This window comes from Capricornis sumatraensis, chromosome 1 (assembly GCF_032405125.1).
Source record: "Capricornis sumatraensis isolate serow.1 chromosome 1, serow.2, whole genome shotgun sequence".
NCBI classification, from domain to species: Eukaryota; Metazoa; Chordata; class Mammalia; order Artiodactyla; family Bovidae; genus Capricornis; species Capricornis sumatraensis.
Genome location: NC_091069.1, coordinates 27,645,586 through 27,660,493, shown reverse-complemented (window position 1 = coordinate 27,660,493; position 14,908 = coordinate 27,645,586).

The window sequence follows — 14,908 nt, the reverse complement described above, 5'->3', positions numbered from 1 at the left end:
TCAAACACTATTTTCAATATTTCTGCGAAGGTATTTTTGGATGAGATTAACATGTAAATCAGAAGACTTTGAGGAAAGCAGATTCCTTCCAGGATGTGGGTGGGCCTCATGCAATCATTTGAAGGCCTTAATAGAAAAAGACTGACCTCCCTGAAGCAAGAAGGAATTCTTCTTGCAGACGGTCTTTGGCCACAAACTGTAACTATTCCCTGGGTCTCCAGTTGTTGGCCTACCCTGTAGATTTTAGACTTGCCAAGCCTCCACAATTGTGTGAGCCAATTCCTTAAAATAAATCTCTCTCTACGTATACACATATCTTGTTGGTTCTGCTTTTCTGGAGAACCCTGACTGCAGGTGGCAATGCCTGAGGATATTTTGGGGAATTCATTGCTAGTTTATGTGAATTCTTGTGCAGAGCGATTTCTATACAAGAGAAGAGAAACATTCTAGAGTATGGACCCAATTTGGGGTTTAGGAAGAGAGCTGAAAGACTTTTTTTCAGGAATTAGTGGAAAGTGATTGTCAAAGATAAAAGCTTTTCTCTAAGAAGGTGAAAGCCTTGAAAGAACAAAGGCTGAAGAAGCTGCTGGAAATCCCCAAACTATGGACAAGCCAGCTGAGGGTCCAAGTGAAATCGATTAAAACACAAACCAAAATCAAATGAGTATGTGACAGAGAACACCACTTTAAGATTTTAGAAAGCCAAGCCCTTCCTCTTCCTGAGACCCAAAGTAGCCTGAGATAAGCATGTCAATTCATTTTTGTCTTTGCTTTCCTAAGTATGTAATACTGTCCTTTTAAGTATATAGTATAAAAACAGCTCAGTATCTTTGCCCAGATTCCTAATTGTATTTCAATTTTTTAGTAGAAAAATCATAACCAAGAATGGAAATTTTATTCATCTTTCACTGTTGAGCCTAGGTAGAAGGGAGATTTTTTTAGGCATTTCCCTGTCCAGATCTCTTTTGTGGTTTCCTGATTCTTACCACTTTCAGACTCCCTGAAAGCTAGTGGTATGCCTAACAGCTAATGGTGGTCTTTCTTGATCTTATTTCTTTCAGTCATTCTAACAGTTTTTATAAACATCTATATTTTTGTATGAATTTGCATCCTACTTGACATATCTAGAGGGATTTCTGTTTTCCTGATTGGATCCTGTCTGATTCAGCCCTGATATCACAAGAGCTTATAGAAAACAGACCACTGAAGATGGGAAGAATGATTGGTTATCTGTTCAGGTTAGATTTGGAGCTAGTGATGACTTTCTTGTGAATAGAAAGTGGAATACTGATAATGTAGGGCTTTATGCTGACAAGTGGTTTATTAAATCATCTGAAGTTGCCTGAAATTAAAGTACTTATGGAGGGCAAAGCTTTGGCAGATTAAATGGCTGCTGTTATAGATTCTTATGGTGGAAACACAGATTGTGAAGGCTGCTGAGATGTGGAGTGGGTTGGGTGTTTCTGACTGTACTGGAAAGAAAAAAAAAAAGAATAATCTCAGGATTTTACCTTCTCGGAGCAATTCACGGCCGGAGAATCAGAGTGCTTCTGTAATGCTCCAAAGTACTGCTTTTCAGCTGTCTAGTAGCTTAATGTATCATAAAGTTTGATTGTACGGTTATAGGTGCTGAGTTCAGTTCAGTTGCTCAGTCGTGTCCGACTCTTTGCGACCCCATGAATCGCAGCACGCCAGGCCTCCCTGTCCATCACCAACTCCCAGAGTTCACTCAGATTCATGTTCATTGAGTCAGTGATGCCATCCAGCCATCTCATTCTCGGTCGTCCCCTTCTCCTCCTGCCCCCAATCCCTCCCAGCATCAGAGTCTTTTCCAATGAATCAACTCTTCTCATGAGGTGGCCAAAGTACTGGAGTTTCAGCTTTAGCATCAAAGAAATCCCAGGGCTGATCTCCTTCAGAATGGATTGGTTGGATCTCCTTGCAGGCCAAGGGACTTTCAAGAGTCTTCTCCGACACCACAGGTCAAAAGCATCAGTTGTTCGGCGCTCAGCTTTATAAGTGCTAGCGCAAGATAATACACAGTTGCACCAGGTTTCTTATCAGGACGTAAGGACATTGTTCAGGAAAGAGTGAGATGTGAGAGCTGGGATGTGGACATCTGGGTAGATTGGCTGAATCAGAGGAGCTTGACCCATTCTCCCAATCTCTCTGGGTTTACTTTGCCATTAGAGGCAGCCTTCTCCTTCACTGACTAAGGGGACTTCTTTCTACTTGATTGAAGACCACGTGGTGCTAAATCTCCTTAAGAAACGTTTCCACCAATCCTCATTTTTCCCCTCGCCTCCAGATCCAAGACTAAGGCAGATCCTAGCATGCTTAAGAGGGATGAGAATGAAGTATGACCCGCGAGGAGAAAGCATACATACCAGAAGAATTACAAGGTGACAGACGAGGGCGGATGCTACGTAATGTAGGTTTGGGCCAAATTTATCAAGATGTATGTATTAACCAGAGATTCTTGATTTAATACGCTAGCTTGAGTCTCTCGCAGTGACACCAAAAATTTGCTTTCTCTTTGACTTAAACCTGGACTCAGTGGCCTGTGCAAAATGAAACTGAAATGTCAGAACTTCCTTGGTACAAAGAAATCTGAAAGCTTAAAGAGACTGGAATATTGGAACGGATTTATCATATGCAAACCTAGTCATGTGTCCTCTTATAGGAGGGATCACCCAGATGCCACTCTTTTTACAAAGTCATTGAGAAATACCCTGGGGATAGATGCACCAAGTAGCCTTGAAAGGTTTTGTGATGACTATTTTCTTCAGGCAAGGGCTGATGGAGTTAGAGACTGCCATTGCAAAGGTTTTCTTCATTTCATTGGGGATAATGGCATTCCAGAGTGGCACAGGCCAATGGTCAGTATTTAACCTTGAGAAAGAAGGCTATTGTGGTTAATGAAGCCCACAGCAGGATAATCAAAATCCCATTGTCTAATAGTGATGGAATCTCTAGGGGAGGATATGTGGATGGCCAATGAGAGCTTTACTTGATCTGTGTAATTGGAAGAGATTTTCAGATCTAGTCAAAAAAGTCCTAAATTTGGGCATCACAAATGAAAAGGTATTGTCTCTCTCATTTCCAGACCTTTAGGAACTATTGTTTTTTAAGTGAATGGGGCCTCCCAGGTGGCACCATGGTTAAGAATCTGCCTGCTAATGCGGCAGACACAGGAGACGTGGGTTCATTCCCTGGGGGGGGGGGCGGGGGGAAGATCCCCTGGAGAAGGGAATGGCTACCCACGCCAGTATTCTTGCCTGGAAAATTCGACAGACGGAGGAGCCTGGTGGACTACAGTCCATGGGGTCGCAAAGAGTCAGACACAACTGAGCCTTCATGCCTCATTCACTCAGTGATATAACTTGGGCACCACTTTCCCACCCACTCTCCCACTCTCCCACCTCAACTGCTGGTGGAACGTGGGTAGCTCACTCACTTTAGATTTGCAAAGCCAGTCCCTTAGAGCAGGGGTCCTCAACCTCTGGGATCTAATGCCTGATGATCTGAGGTGGAGTTGATATAATAATAATAGAAATAAAGTACACAATAAATATAATGTGCTTGAAGCATCCCCAAACCATCCTCCCCTGCCTGCCACCCTGGTTCATGCAAAAATTGTTTTCCAGCAGAGTGAGCCCTGGTACCAAAATGGTTGGGGTCTACTGCTGTAGAGTCCGTCTGACCCTGTAGAGGTGGTAAGCACAGATGAGTGCTTACTGATGCTCAGAGCCTAAACTTTGATTCATTTATGGATCCATGAGAATCGTTGTCAACTCTTGGAAAGTTCTTGGTGGCAATGTCATCCACAGGTTGTTAACTTTTGAAATTTATAGACCCTTTGAGCAGTTGATGAAAGCAACGAACACATTCTGAGAAATGAAGGCGCACTTACTCACACAACATTTATATTCAATTTTTGGAGGTTTATGGACCCTCTGAAGTTTCAGGTTAAAATTCCTGTGACTCAATCCGGTGACTCAATAAAACAAAGGGCAAAGATTACGAACAGATAGAAGAAGAAATACACATAGCCAAAAAATTATGAAAAGATCTTCATATTCACTACAAACAAGAGTAATGCAAATCATACTGAGACACTATTTTTCATCAGCATTTGGCAATGATCAAAATCTTATATTGCAAATTGTGTTTTTGAGTCTTGCCCAAATCTCACAACTGGTGAGTGGTGGATCTGGGGCTTGACCCTAAGGCCTCTGACTTCAAATCTCCCTTTCTTCTCATTTAGTGACAGGGCCCTTGTGATATATGCCTTGCATCATTGCTTGGGTGTGTGTGGGATGCAGCCTGATTAAACTCCGATACCTTGCTCTGGATTTTTCTGGAGGAGGCCATGAGGAGTAATAGCATCACATGGAAAGGAAAATGAAATCCTCTATGGCCAGGAAGCAGTTCAGGTCATCTTTTGTCTTCCAGAAGGAGCCCTGGGCATCTGATAGCCAGTTCCAGGTGCTTGGCCCATGGCCAGAGGCCTGGCTAGATTGGGGTCTGCAGGAGGATGAGGCTGGGACTACTTTCCACGCGGGGAATTCACGTGCCTAAGAGGAAGGTCCAGTAGTCAATACTTCAGGCTTCAGTGTCCTGTCTCTGATTCTGGAACCCTGAGCCCGAAGGAGGCAAAGTCAGGGGTAGAAGAAAGAGGGAGACAGAGAGAAGCCGGAGGTGTAAGTGCTTTGTGTCATAGTCATGATCCCACATCAGCATAGGTACCTGTGTGTGAGCCAAGTCACTTCAGTGGTGTCTGACTCTTTGCGACCCCAGGGACTGTAGCCCACCAAGCTCCTCTGTCCATGGGGTTCTCCAGGCAAGGATACTGGAGTGGGTTGCCATGCCCTTCACCAGGATATCTTCCCAACCCAGGCATCGAACCTGCATCTCTTGGGAAAGTAAAAACTGATGAGGGAGTGTGAGAACAAGGAAAGGAGGGAGACAGAAAGAGGCAGATGGAGACAGAGAAGGAGAGGAGGCAGGGGAGGTAGGGGGGATGGAGAGGGAGCAGGGGAGGGAGAGGGAGAGACCACATATCTGCGTGCGTGAAGCAAGGGAGTTCACCCTGGAGACCACTCTTCCAGGTCAGGGCAGAAATAGATGGAACATTCTCCCAAGTTCCTCAGTACAGAATGGAGTGTATAATCATTTCACCGTGTGTACAGGATTTCTAGTTACACAATGATGAAAAGCAGATAAAGATCCAGCCAAGAGAACAGCAAACCATGGACATGATGCTCATAAAAGTCCTTAGCCAGTCTCAGGGCTTGGCTGCCAACCTGCTCTGGGGCAATCGAGGTGGACAGAGCCAGGCGTGAGGAGCCCTCCAAGAGCCCCAAGGAGGAGGAGGAGGTGGTGGGGGGAACAGCAAGGAAGGCCAGCCCTCGACTGCCAAGAACAGCAGGTTGCAATGCTTAATGTCCACACTTATGCCAGCATGCTTAGGAACTGTTGTTATTTTTATGAGAAAAATGCAGAAAGGCTAATCTGTCTATTTATGTCTGTCTGGAACCATGTAATTACTAAAGGGATGTTCTAGTGCCAGGATCCAGTCGTGGCTCTTCCTCTCCCATGATGTCTTTGGGAGGCTGGGCCCGATGTCCCAGCTCAGCTCTCGTGAGGAGCCTGCCAAGAGTTTTGGTCACCAATGAGATAGATAGACAGATAGACAGAGAGAAGGGGACCTTGGAAAACCGAGATAATTGGGTCAAATACTTTTATGTATTTAGAGTGTTGGCAAGTGGTAATTTTAGGATATGTTTATGGAGTCTGTGTTGGTTGAGAAATAAAGGTCTATTCCATAAAAGCCTATTCATTCAGATCATGCTCTATCATCCATCCATCCATCCGTCCGTCCATCCATTCTTTGAGCAAGCATGCCATGGCAGTCATTTTGCTGGGCGCTAGAGATACAAAGGTAAGTAAGACATGGTCTTTTCATGTGAAAGACTCAAAGTGTGGGAGGAGGCAGAAATACCAACTATCAAGCACCGTGAAGTGTCACAGGTGCCATAACAGACTCTGGAAGGAAGAGCAGGATCAAGGAAGCATCAAGAGTGGGTCAAGGAAGGATCTAGGTAGTCAACGAAACTTCAAAGAGCAGGTGACCCTTGAGCTGAGGTCTGCAAGCTGAGTATATGCTTGTCATACAGGCCTTGGACCTTGACTCAGGACTCTAGAGGGTGATGTCAGTGCACTCCTACCCTCTGAGTGTATCTTGAATTCTAACCAAACCTGTGCTTTGCAAGGGTTGGAGTGGATGATTCTCAGCCTGGTATTGGGGACTCTGGTAACCTGGCCTAGAGTTGTTATTTTCATTTCCTCTCTGCTGCTTCCCCATACCCTGTTACACTAGACAGGTCATGCTGATTCCTGAGCATCTCCTTGCCTGTGATCAGGTTGGTCTGTCTTCATTTTCCCTTCTTGATTCCTTTCAAGACCTAAGGTACTGCTTTTCTGGGAGGCTCAGGGAATATATGGAATTTTGAAGGGCTTCCTTTGTGGCTCAGACAGTAAAGAATCTGCCTGCAATGAAGGAGACCTGGGTTAAATCCCTGGGTCATGAAGGTCCCCTGGAGAAGGGAATGGCTACCCACTTCAGTATTCTTCCCTGGAGAATTTCATGGACAGAGGAGCCTATTGGGCTACAGTCCATGGGGTCACAAAGAGTCAGACATGACTGAGTGACGAACACGTCACTTTCAGGCCAGGGACTGAGTGGTGAGGAGACTGCTCTGAGTACAGCAGTGTGTGTTTGAGGGGCTGTGTGTGACAGGGCTGGGAAATTTTGGAGGTAGGTGTAGGCTGAGAAGAGTGTTGTGTTTTGGACAAGTATGGAGGCCTGGGGCTGATTGATTTGAGGAAGAGGGTGGTCTGCATGCCTGTGGTTGTTGTTGTTTAGTCGCTCAGTCATGTCTAACTCTTTGCAACCCCCATGGACTGTAGCCCACCAGGCTCCTCTGTCCATGGGATTTCCCTGGCAAGAATACTGGAGTGTCCTGTTCTCCAGGGGATCTTCCCAAAACAGGGATCGAACCTGCATCTTCCACTTGACAGGTGGATTCTTTACCTACCACTGATCGACTTGGGGAGCCCAGGTCCTTATGTTACCCACCCCCTTATACCCTAGTTTCTGATGTCCCTCCACCCAGTTGAGAGACTCATCAGCACAGGAAAGGAGGCCTAGAAAGTCTTATGACTTCTGCACCCACATTCTTGGATTTCTAAATCTGTAGTTCTGATATTACCCCAAGTTTTAGAGGAATTGCTTCTGCTGTTTCACAAGGTCACTCCCTAAGGGAAGTAGGTGCTAATGTTCTGAGGGGGTGCTCATGGATGGGGCTAATTTCTTGATAATGTAGGACTGTGCCCCAGGAGGGGACAGGCATTGGCTCTGGCGGGCTTTGGGGCCAGCTGGCGTGCAATGAACAACCCTGGAAGGCTTGGCTCCATCCAGCTCAATGAACCTAAGTCGCAGCTGGTAGGGGCTGGAGATTGTCTAGAACTGCAGGTGCACGGAGGCTGCAGCTACCACGGATGTTCTTGGTGCCACTGGCACTGAGCAGAGGGGAGCAAGACAGAGCCGTGGGGGCAGGACAGCCAAGGGGACATTTACTCCAGTGAGTACCTGGAGTAAACTGGGTGAGGCCCTCACCCCCCGGGGCCTCGGCTCCTTTGGCTTCAAAATGATGAGGTTGGACCAGCTGCCCTCTGAGCATTTTTCCCGCTCTGCTTGGCCTCAGGCCTCCGTGAAGCAGACAGTCCACACACAGTGCTGGGGCCAATTCGGAGACAATAAGACATGGAGAAGTTAGAATGGCTCAGCTGTTACCACCGTGTCCAGCCTCTGGAAGTGCTGGATCTAGAAGTTGGTGGGCCCATGGCTCAGAGGCGGAGGACAGCAGGTGGGGCGCTCCATGAATGTTGCACTTCTCTGGGGGCACCATACGCCTCTCTTGAGCGTGTGTTCATCTGCTCACGTCCCTGTTTTGTGCCAGCCATGCAGAGTGGGGACAAGGTTCTGTACTGAGAAGGGGCAGACCAGTTACTGTCTCTGTGGCCTGGGACTGAAGTGAGTTGGGCTCTGAGCATTGGGGGGCGAGGGGGGGCAGGTACAGTGGCATGAGGGGTTGGTGAAGTAGGCTGAGAAAGCTTCCTGGAGGAGCTTGGACCAGAGCAGGAGGTGGAGGCTTTGGCCAGGTAAAGGGTTGTGGGTCTAGGGAGGCCAGAGCGAAAGAAAGAAAGAAAGAGCTGGACTGCTTTTACATTTGTTCCTCTGTGGACCTGGGGTAGCTAGAGATCCGTCTGGGAATGTGTTCCCATTGGTTCTCTTACAGGTTTGCAAGGGGAGACTGTGGGTAATACACCAGCCAGCCCAAAGCCAGTATCAGAGTCCTGAGTTCTCAGGCCCTGCCACCTTACAGACGAGGGTGCTGAGACCTGGGGGGATGAGGAGGGCAGTAGATGAGGTCACACAGTGGTGGCAGCCGAGTGGGGGCTGGGATTTAAAATCTGGTTAAGCTCCTCGAGGCTTCCCTATGACTCACGTGGTAAAGAATCCACCAGCAATGCAGGATACCTGGGTTCAATTACTGGGTCTGGATCTCTTGGAAGAGGGCATGGCAACCCACTCCAGTATTCTTGCCTGGAAAATCCTATGGACAGAGGAGTCTGGTGGGCTATAGTCTATGGGGTTGCAAAGAGTCGGACACAACTGAGTGACTAACATATACACACGTGTACAGGTAACTATGCTCTTTGGGCCTTTCAGGATCACCTTGGATCACCCCTCTCTGCTTTCTGGGCCTCATCTCTTCCTCATCCGTACCCCAAACTGTGCTGGTCCCCGTGGCCCATGCAGCCCCTTTCCCAGCAGCACACCTACTGCCCACTTCCACCTCTTGGCCTGCCCTGGCCTCTCTTCTCCCTGGGACTCCCCTTCATCCTCTGCTATCAGCTTTACCACTTCCGTAGCTGCCCCCCAGCTTCGACCTCTCCCCCAGGGCTCACCTGACCCCAGGTATGAAGAAGCCTCCCTTCCTAGTCTGGGCACCCAGCAGACAGGCCCTGGGTCTTATTCATCTCTCTATTCCTGGGGCGCACATGGTGCCTTGTGAATGTACTGGACACACACGTGACTGCAACCATCTTGACCATGTGCCCTGTGTCCCTGCTTTGGTCTTCTTCTGGCCTTGCCCTTCCCCAGGGGACAAGGGCTCAAAGCGATGCTCCTAATGGGAGCCTGGTCACAGGAACTTGCCTCCCTCTTCCCAGCTGCTGGTCCCAGGGACTCTGGAATTCTTAGACCAGATGGCTCTGAGGCCTGCTTGGGAACGTTGGCAGAGGGATCCTCAGTCCCACTGTGGGCAGTCCTAGGCCTGGGGCCTCACGATGGCCTTTGTGCTGTGGGACAGAACTAGAGCCACAGAACAGGGCAGATGGGGGTTCACAGGCTTTCCCTTGTCCCAGGCTCTGCTCACATCAGAGGGAGCCTGAATGATTGGTTTCTTTCTGAGCGGAGCTGCATGTGTTAGGGGACCTGAGAGCCAGGCTAAGGCTGGGAGGGGGTTTCAAGATGGCTGGGGACACATGGGCAGAAAATGGTGTGGTCTGGAGCAGATGGGCCTTGACCTTCTGGTGAGCTGAATCTTTGCATTTAATCATTCTCATATCAGTAGATATCAATAGGGTGCTCCCTAGGTGGCGTAGTGACTTCCCTTGTGACTCAGCCAGTAAGGAGTCTGCCTGCAATGCAGGAGACCCGGGTTCGATCCCTGGATTTGGAAGATCCCCTGGAGGAGGAAATGACAATCCACTCCAGCATTCTTGCCTGGAGAATCCCATGGACAGAGGAGCCTGGTGGACTGCAGTCCACGGGGTTGCAAAGAGTTGGACACGACTGAGCGACTGAGCACGCATGCACGCATGTGTCAGTAGGCAGAATTCAGTGAGCACCAGCTGTGGCCCGGATCCCATGCTGAGAGTCCTGAGGTCTTTTATGTTCAATCTTCACAGTGGTTCTAGTGATGGGACCCACTGTTGTTCCCAATGTACAGAAAAAGAAACTGAGACTCAGAGTTGCACAATGATGCAGAGCCCGTCTGTGACTCTGACTCTGAACTTGGGGCCATGTCAGAGGGAGGCCTGCAGTGGGTGCACGTAGCATTGGGTGCCTCCAAGTCCACCACCTGCCCTCGGGCAGTTTGCATGGCCACCTGCCCTGGCTCTGGGGGGGTCTGTTTGGCTCCCAGGGGGACAGCTGGAGGAATTTGGAGGAGGGGGGCTATGGCAAGGACTAAGGGGTGAGGGCCTGGTGTGGATCTGTGATGCGGGTCTGGCAGGGTGGGGTTGAGAGTGCTCTACCTGTTTAGCGCATCTCACCTGGGAGTTCAGTTCAGTCGTTCAGTTGTGTGTGTCTGACACTTTGAGGCCCCATGGACCACAGCACGCCAGGCTTCCCTGTCCATCACCAACTCCTGGAGCTTGCTCAAACTCATGTCCATCGAGTCAGTGATGCCATCCAACCATCTCCTCCTCTGTCTTCCTCTTCTCCTCCTGCCCTCAATCTTTCCCAGCATCCGTGTCTTCTAATGAGTCGGTTCTTCGCATCAGGTGGTCAAACTATTGGAGCTTCAACTTCAGCATCAGTCCTTCCAATGAATATTCAGGACTGATTCCCTTTAGGATTGACTGGTTGATCTCCTTGCAGTCCAAGGGACTCTCACCTTTAGAGTGGCCACTGGGTTAAATCAGCTCCACTTCCAGGTATATCCATGCTATTTCTCTGTGTTTTCTAGACATTAGGGCTATGTCTGCAGCCTCTGCACTTTGGGAGCTCACTTCTTTAGGGGCCAGAATTTATTGAGATCAAGAAGAATGAGGGGCAGGGAAGTGGCAGGGGAATGGCTTTACATGGAGATTTGCATGTGTGAATTTCACTGTGGCTGCTGCCTGGGACTGGGCAGTCAGTCTCTCAGAGCCTCAGCATTCTCATCTGTTAAATGGGAATTCTTCCCGGAGGGGTTGCTGTCAGGATTAAATTGTGGCACATGATTGATATTTAATGGTAGCTTAGTTGTGGTTATTCTCACTTTCTGGAACAGTTTCTTGAACTGTTAAGGGGAAACTGTCTTTAGAAATCCAGGCACCTTCTCCCGTACGGATTTTCTTCCCAGAGGGACAGGCGTGTGGGGAACAGAATATGACGACTTCTGCCACTCCCGCCCCAGCCTGAGTCCTATGCTCATTTCACGAAGGAGATGGGGGCTTCTGCAGGCAGTGGCTGGAGGCCTTGTTGGAAAGCCTGCATTTTGTCTGCGGGAATGAGACTGGGAAGTAGCACCAAACTTGCCTGATAATCTTCCGATTGTGGGGATTGTTATTTGTTACAGCTCTTTTTTTCCCTCACAGAGGAAAAGAATGCTGGGCCAGCCAGAGTGCTGTCACAGCAGGCTGAGATTTATTGCCCTCTCTGTTTTCTGGATTTCCTCCTGTCCTCGGCCAGCCTCAGAGAGGAGCGTGGGGCCCCAGAGCCGCCTGCAGCTGGCGGGACTGGAAAGGATGGAGGCAACCCTCCTGGCTTCGGGGCCGGCGCAGCCCGGGTGTTTTGGACCGTCTTTTCCCCAAACTCTGTTTAAATATCCACCGAGCTCAGCTGGCCTGGCACTCGGAAGCAGCCATTGTGTCCTTGGTGACTCACTTGCACCAAACTCCCCTGGAAATTCTGGATAAAGTGGGTTCCAGGGACATTTGCAGTTTTATTCCAGTGGTAAAGCATTTGGTGTTTGTTCATGGTTCCCTCAAATAGCTGGCTCCCCAGTGTAAGGCCTTCTGCTGGCCGGGCATGGGGCAGATAGCACTCCACACTCCCCTCCCTGACTCCCATCAACCCACGGACCAGGGGTTCCCCGAGGGCTTGCAGTGTCCCACTCACCATATTCTGCACCCACGAGGCGCTCAGTGGCCAGATGGGACTTTAACATAAAAAAGTCCAGGCACAGCCCAGTGAGCTCCAGGGCTCTTCCCATCCTCCTGGCTGGACCCCGGAGGAAGGACAAAGTGGACGAGGTTCTCAGGCAGACAGACATGGGGCATGAAGAACAGAATGTGAGAGGGGGTGCAGGGAGGGGGGTGGTGGAGGAAACAGAGGGTGCAGGAGATCCAGGGAAGACCAGGACCCTGTGTCCTACCCCTGGAATGTTTGCTATCTTTTCTGTGCCGTATCTCACCTGTGTTCCTGCAACTTGGGAGGAGTGGGTGGCTGGAGCCTGCTCTGGGCTTCCTGCTGGCTTCTTCCTGGGAGGCTGCCTTGCTGGCCTTTTCTTCTCTCTCACTGGGTCAGCCCCAGTAGCCAGAAGGGCCCCTGGACATTGGGTCGGTGCCTGTCCTGGTCATCTCTGCCTCAACTCCCCAGCTAGTCTGAGCACTGCTCGGTGCAGGGCCATCCGCTTCTCCCTCCCTCACCCCCCGCACGATTCTTCTTTATTTCAGACCCCTTTTTGCTAAAATCAGGGCCTAGGGAGAAAGGAGGTTATGAGGTGAGAATAGAGTTGGGTGGACCAGTGAGGGAATTGGGAAGGCAGCCATCTGCTATGTTGGTAACTCTGACAGGTAGAAAGTTTTTCTTTTTGCTTTCCAGATGTCTGACTCCAGGAGATACCCACGTGTGACTCAGGCTTGGTCCTCTGAGGCCCTGGTGGATGGATGGACCATCCATCACTTTACCCAAGCAGCAGTCAGCCAATAGTTCCTCGGAAGGGTGGCACCCAGGATAATTTCCTTGTTCTTAGGGGTCTGGGGTGGACACAACCTCAGCTTCTTGGAAGCTTGGGATCAGCTTGCTTCATAAGCTGGGAACTGACAAGCTCTGGAGCTATCTTCCTGTGCCCGCAGAAGATAGTACCCTCTGATCGGATTTGGAAGCAGCCGGTAGAGCGGGGTTCCTCCCTCTAGCTGGGTCCAGTCAGGGCTCTCTTTGAGATGCCCCCGTGACCTCATATAGAGTAGAGCCTAGACCCTGGACACCAACTTCCAGCCTTGCTCTGCATTTCATTCATTCTCTCCCTCCCACCTCATTTCAATGACAGCCTCGGGAACTGAGGTCACCCAGCCAGGGATGGGGCCAGCGAGTCTAAGACCACAGAGGCATAGAGTGGGGAAGAGAGATCAGACTTCTGCTCTCTGGATTCTCAGCCTGGGGTGCTTTCTTTCTTCCTTCCCACGATGACCTCGCTTACTCCATTCCCCTGGTTTCTCTTCTTGCCAGGTTGAGAGTTAACACCCTAAAACCCCTTGCTACCACCCTAGAGCGGTATGGGGAGGGATAGGGCACTTCCCTGGCCACACAAATGTTGGAACAAGACAGATACTTCCGGTTTCACCTTGGTTTCTCTTCTCACTGAGCTTCCTTTCTGACCTTCATCTCTCTTTTAATTTAGGTTTCCTGTTTGTCCCTCCAGCATCACTCCATCAGGTTTCAAGTTCGCAGAGTTAAAGGTACTAGGTTGTTTAAAAGTGCCGTAGGATGTGTGTGGCTGGAGTCCTGGCCCTCATTCCAGCCAGTACTGAAATCAGTGTGCATTTGGGGTGGTATCTTCTATGACCTTGCCGGCTGAGATGAGGTGTGCAGAGGGCATGTCTCAAGGGTTGGCAGATGAGAGCACTCACCCTCCCCAGAGGCCTCCGCCTTGGGTCAGTCTGTCCTCCCTAAGCCCCTTCTTCTCAGGAAGCTCCTGTTAATACGTTCCATTTCTTGTATCAAGCAACTGTCTTGCAAACAGCCTTGTTGGTAATTCGTAGGAATGGCTGTTATTCTTGGAGACTGGCGCCTGCAAAGACCAGCCTAACACCGGCGACTGCTTTTTTTCTTTTTCAGCTTTCCTCATATTATTGTAGAAATTACAGAAAAATATTTGGCTCGTCTTATTCAACAATATATATGGCTGATTCCTTGTCATTGTGTTAATCCTAGAAAAATAAACCTCTTGGCATCTTGCAGATTTTCCCTGGGTGGAGAGGAACGTGGGTTCCCATGTGTATTGAAAGCTGTTTAATGTCTCTCTGTGCAACGTTATGCTGAGGAAGATGTGGGTATGATGAATTGGGGCTCTGTGTTACACTTTGTCATGTCTCTGTAGTGGCCTACTGTTGGGGTGTGCTGACACTGTATACAGTCCTCCAGGACTGGACACTGGGACAGCTGATGACCTGAAAGCCCACATTCATAGCAGGTTATGGGGGAAGCAGGCAAGACCAGGAGTGCAGTCGGACTTACTGGAGCAGGAATAGAGGGGTCTGGGTTGTTATGCCAGAGACGCAAGGAAGTCAGTGATAACAAGATCCCTTGGGGATGGTTCTCCTGTTCTGGAACATACTACCAAGTGGTTTTTGCTGAAACCTAAGCCATCTCAACCCACTCCAGTGTCCTTGCCTGGAGAATCCCAGGGATGGGGGAGCCTGGTGGGCTGCTGTCTATGGGGTTGCACAGAGTTGGACACGAATGAGGTGACTTAGCAGCAGCAGCAGCAAGGCCATCTCCCATTCTTTCTCGAGAGTTGCTAAGATAAGCAGGGTAGACGTGCATGTGTCCATTTTAATGGACGAGGAAATGGAGGCCCAGGCTGGCAGAATGACTTGGCGAGATGATGTAGGAGCTTAGCGGTCAGGCAGAGACTTGCGTGGGGGCCTCATGACTTTGAAGGTTGCCTTCCAAGCTGTTCACATGGCTGCCTTTTCACTCTGCTTCCACTTGTCTGTATAACTGACCATTCCTTCCTCGGTGTTTTGCCCCATTTCCTCTGTTCTTAGAGGCACCAACGGGCTTCCCAGGTGGTGCTAGTGGTAGAGAGCCCATCTGCCAATGCAGGAGATGTAAGAGACGCTG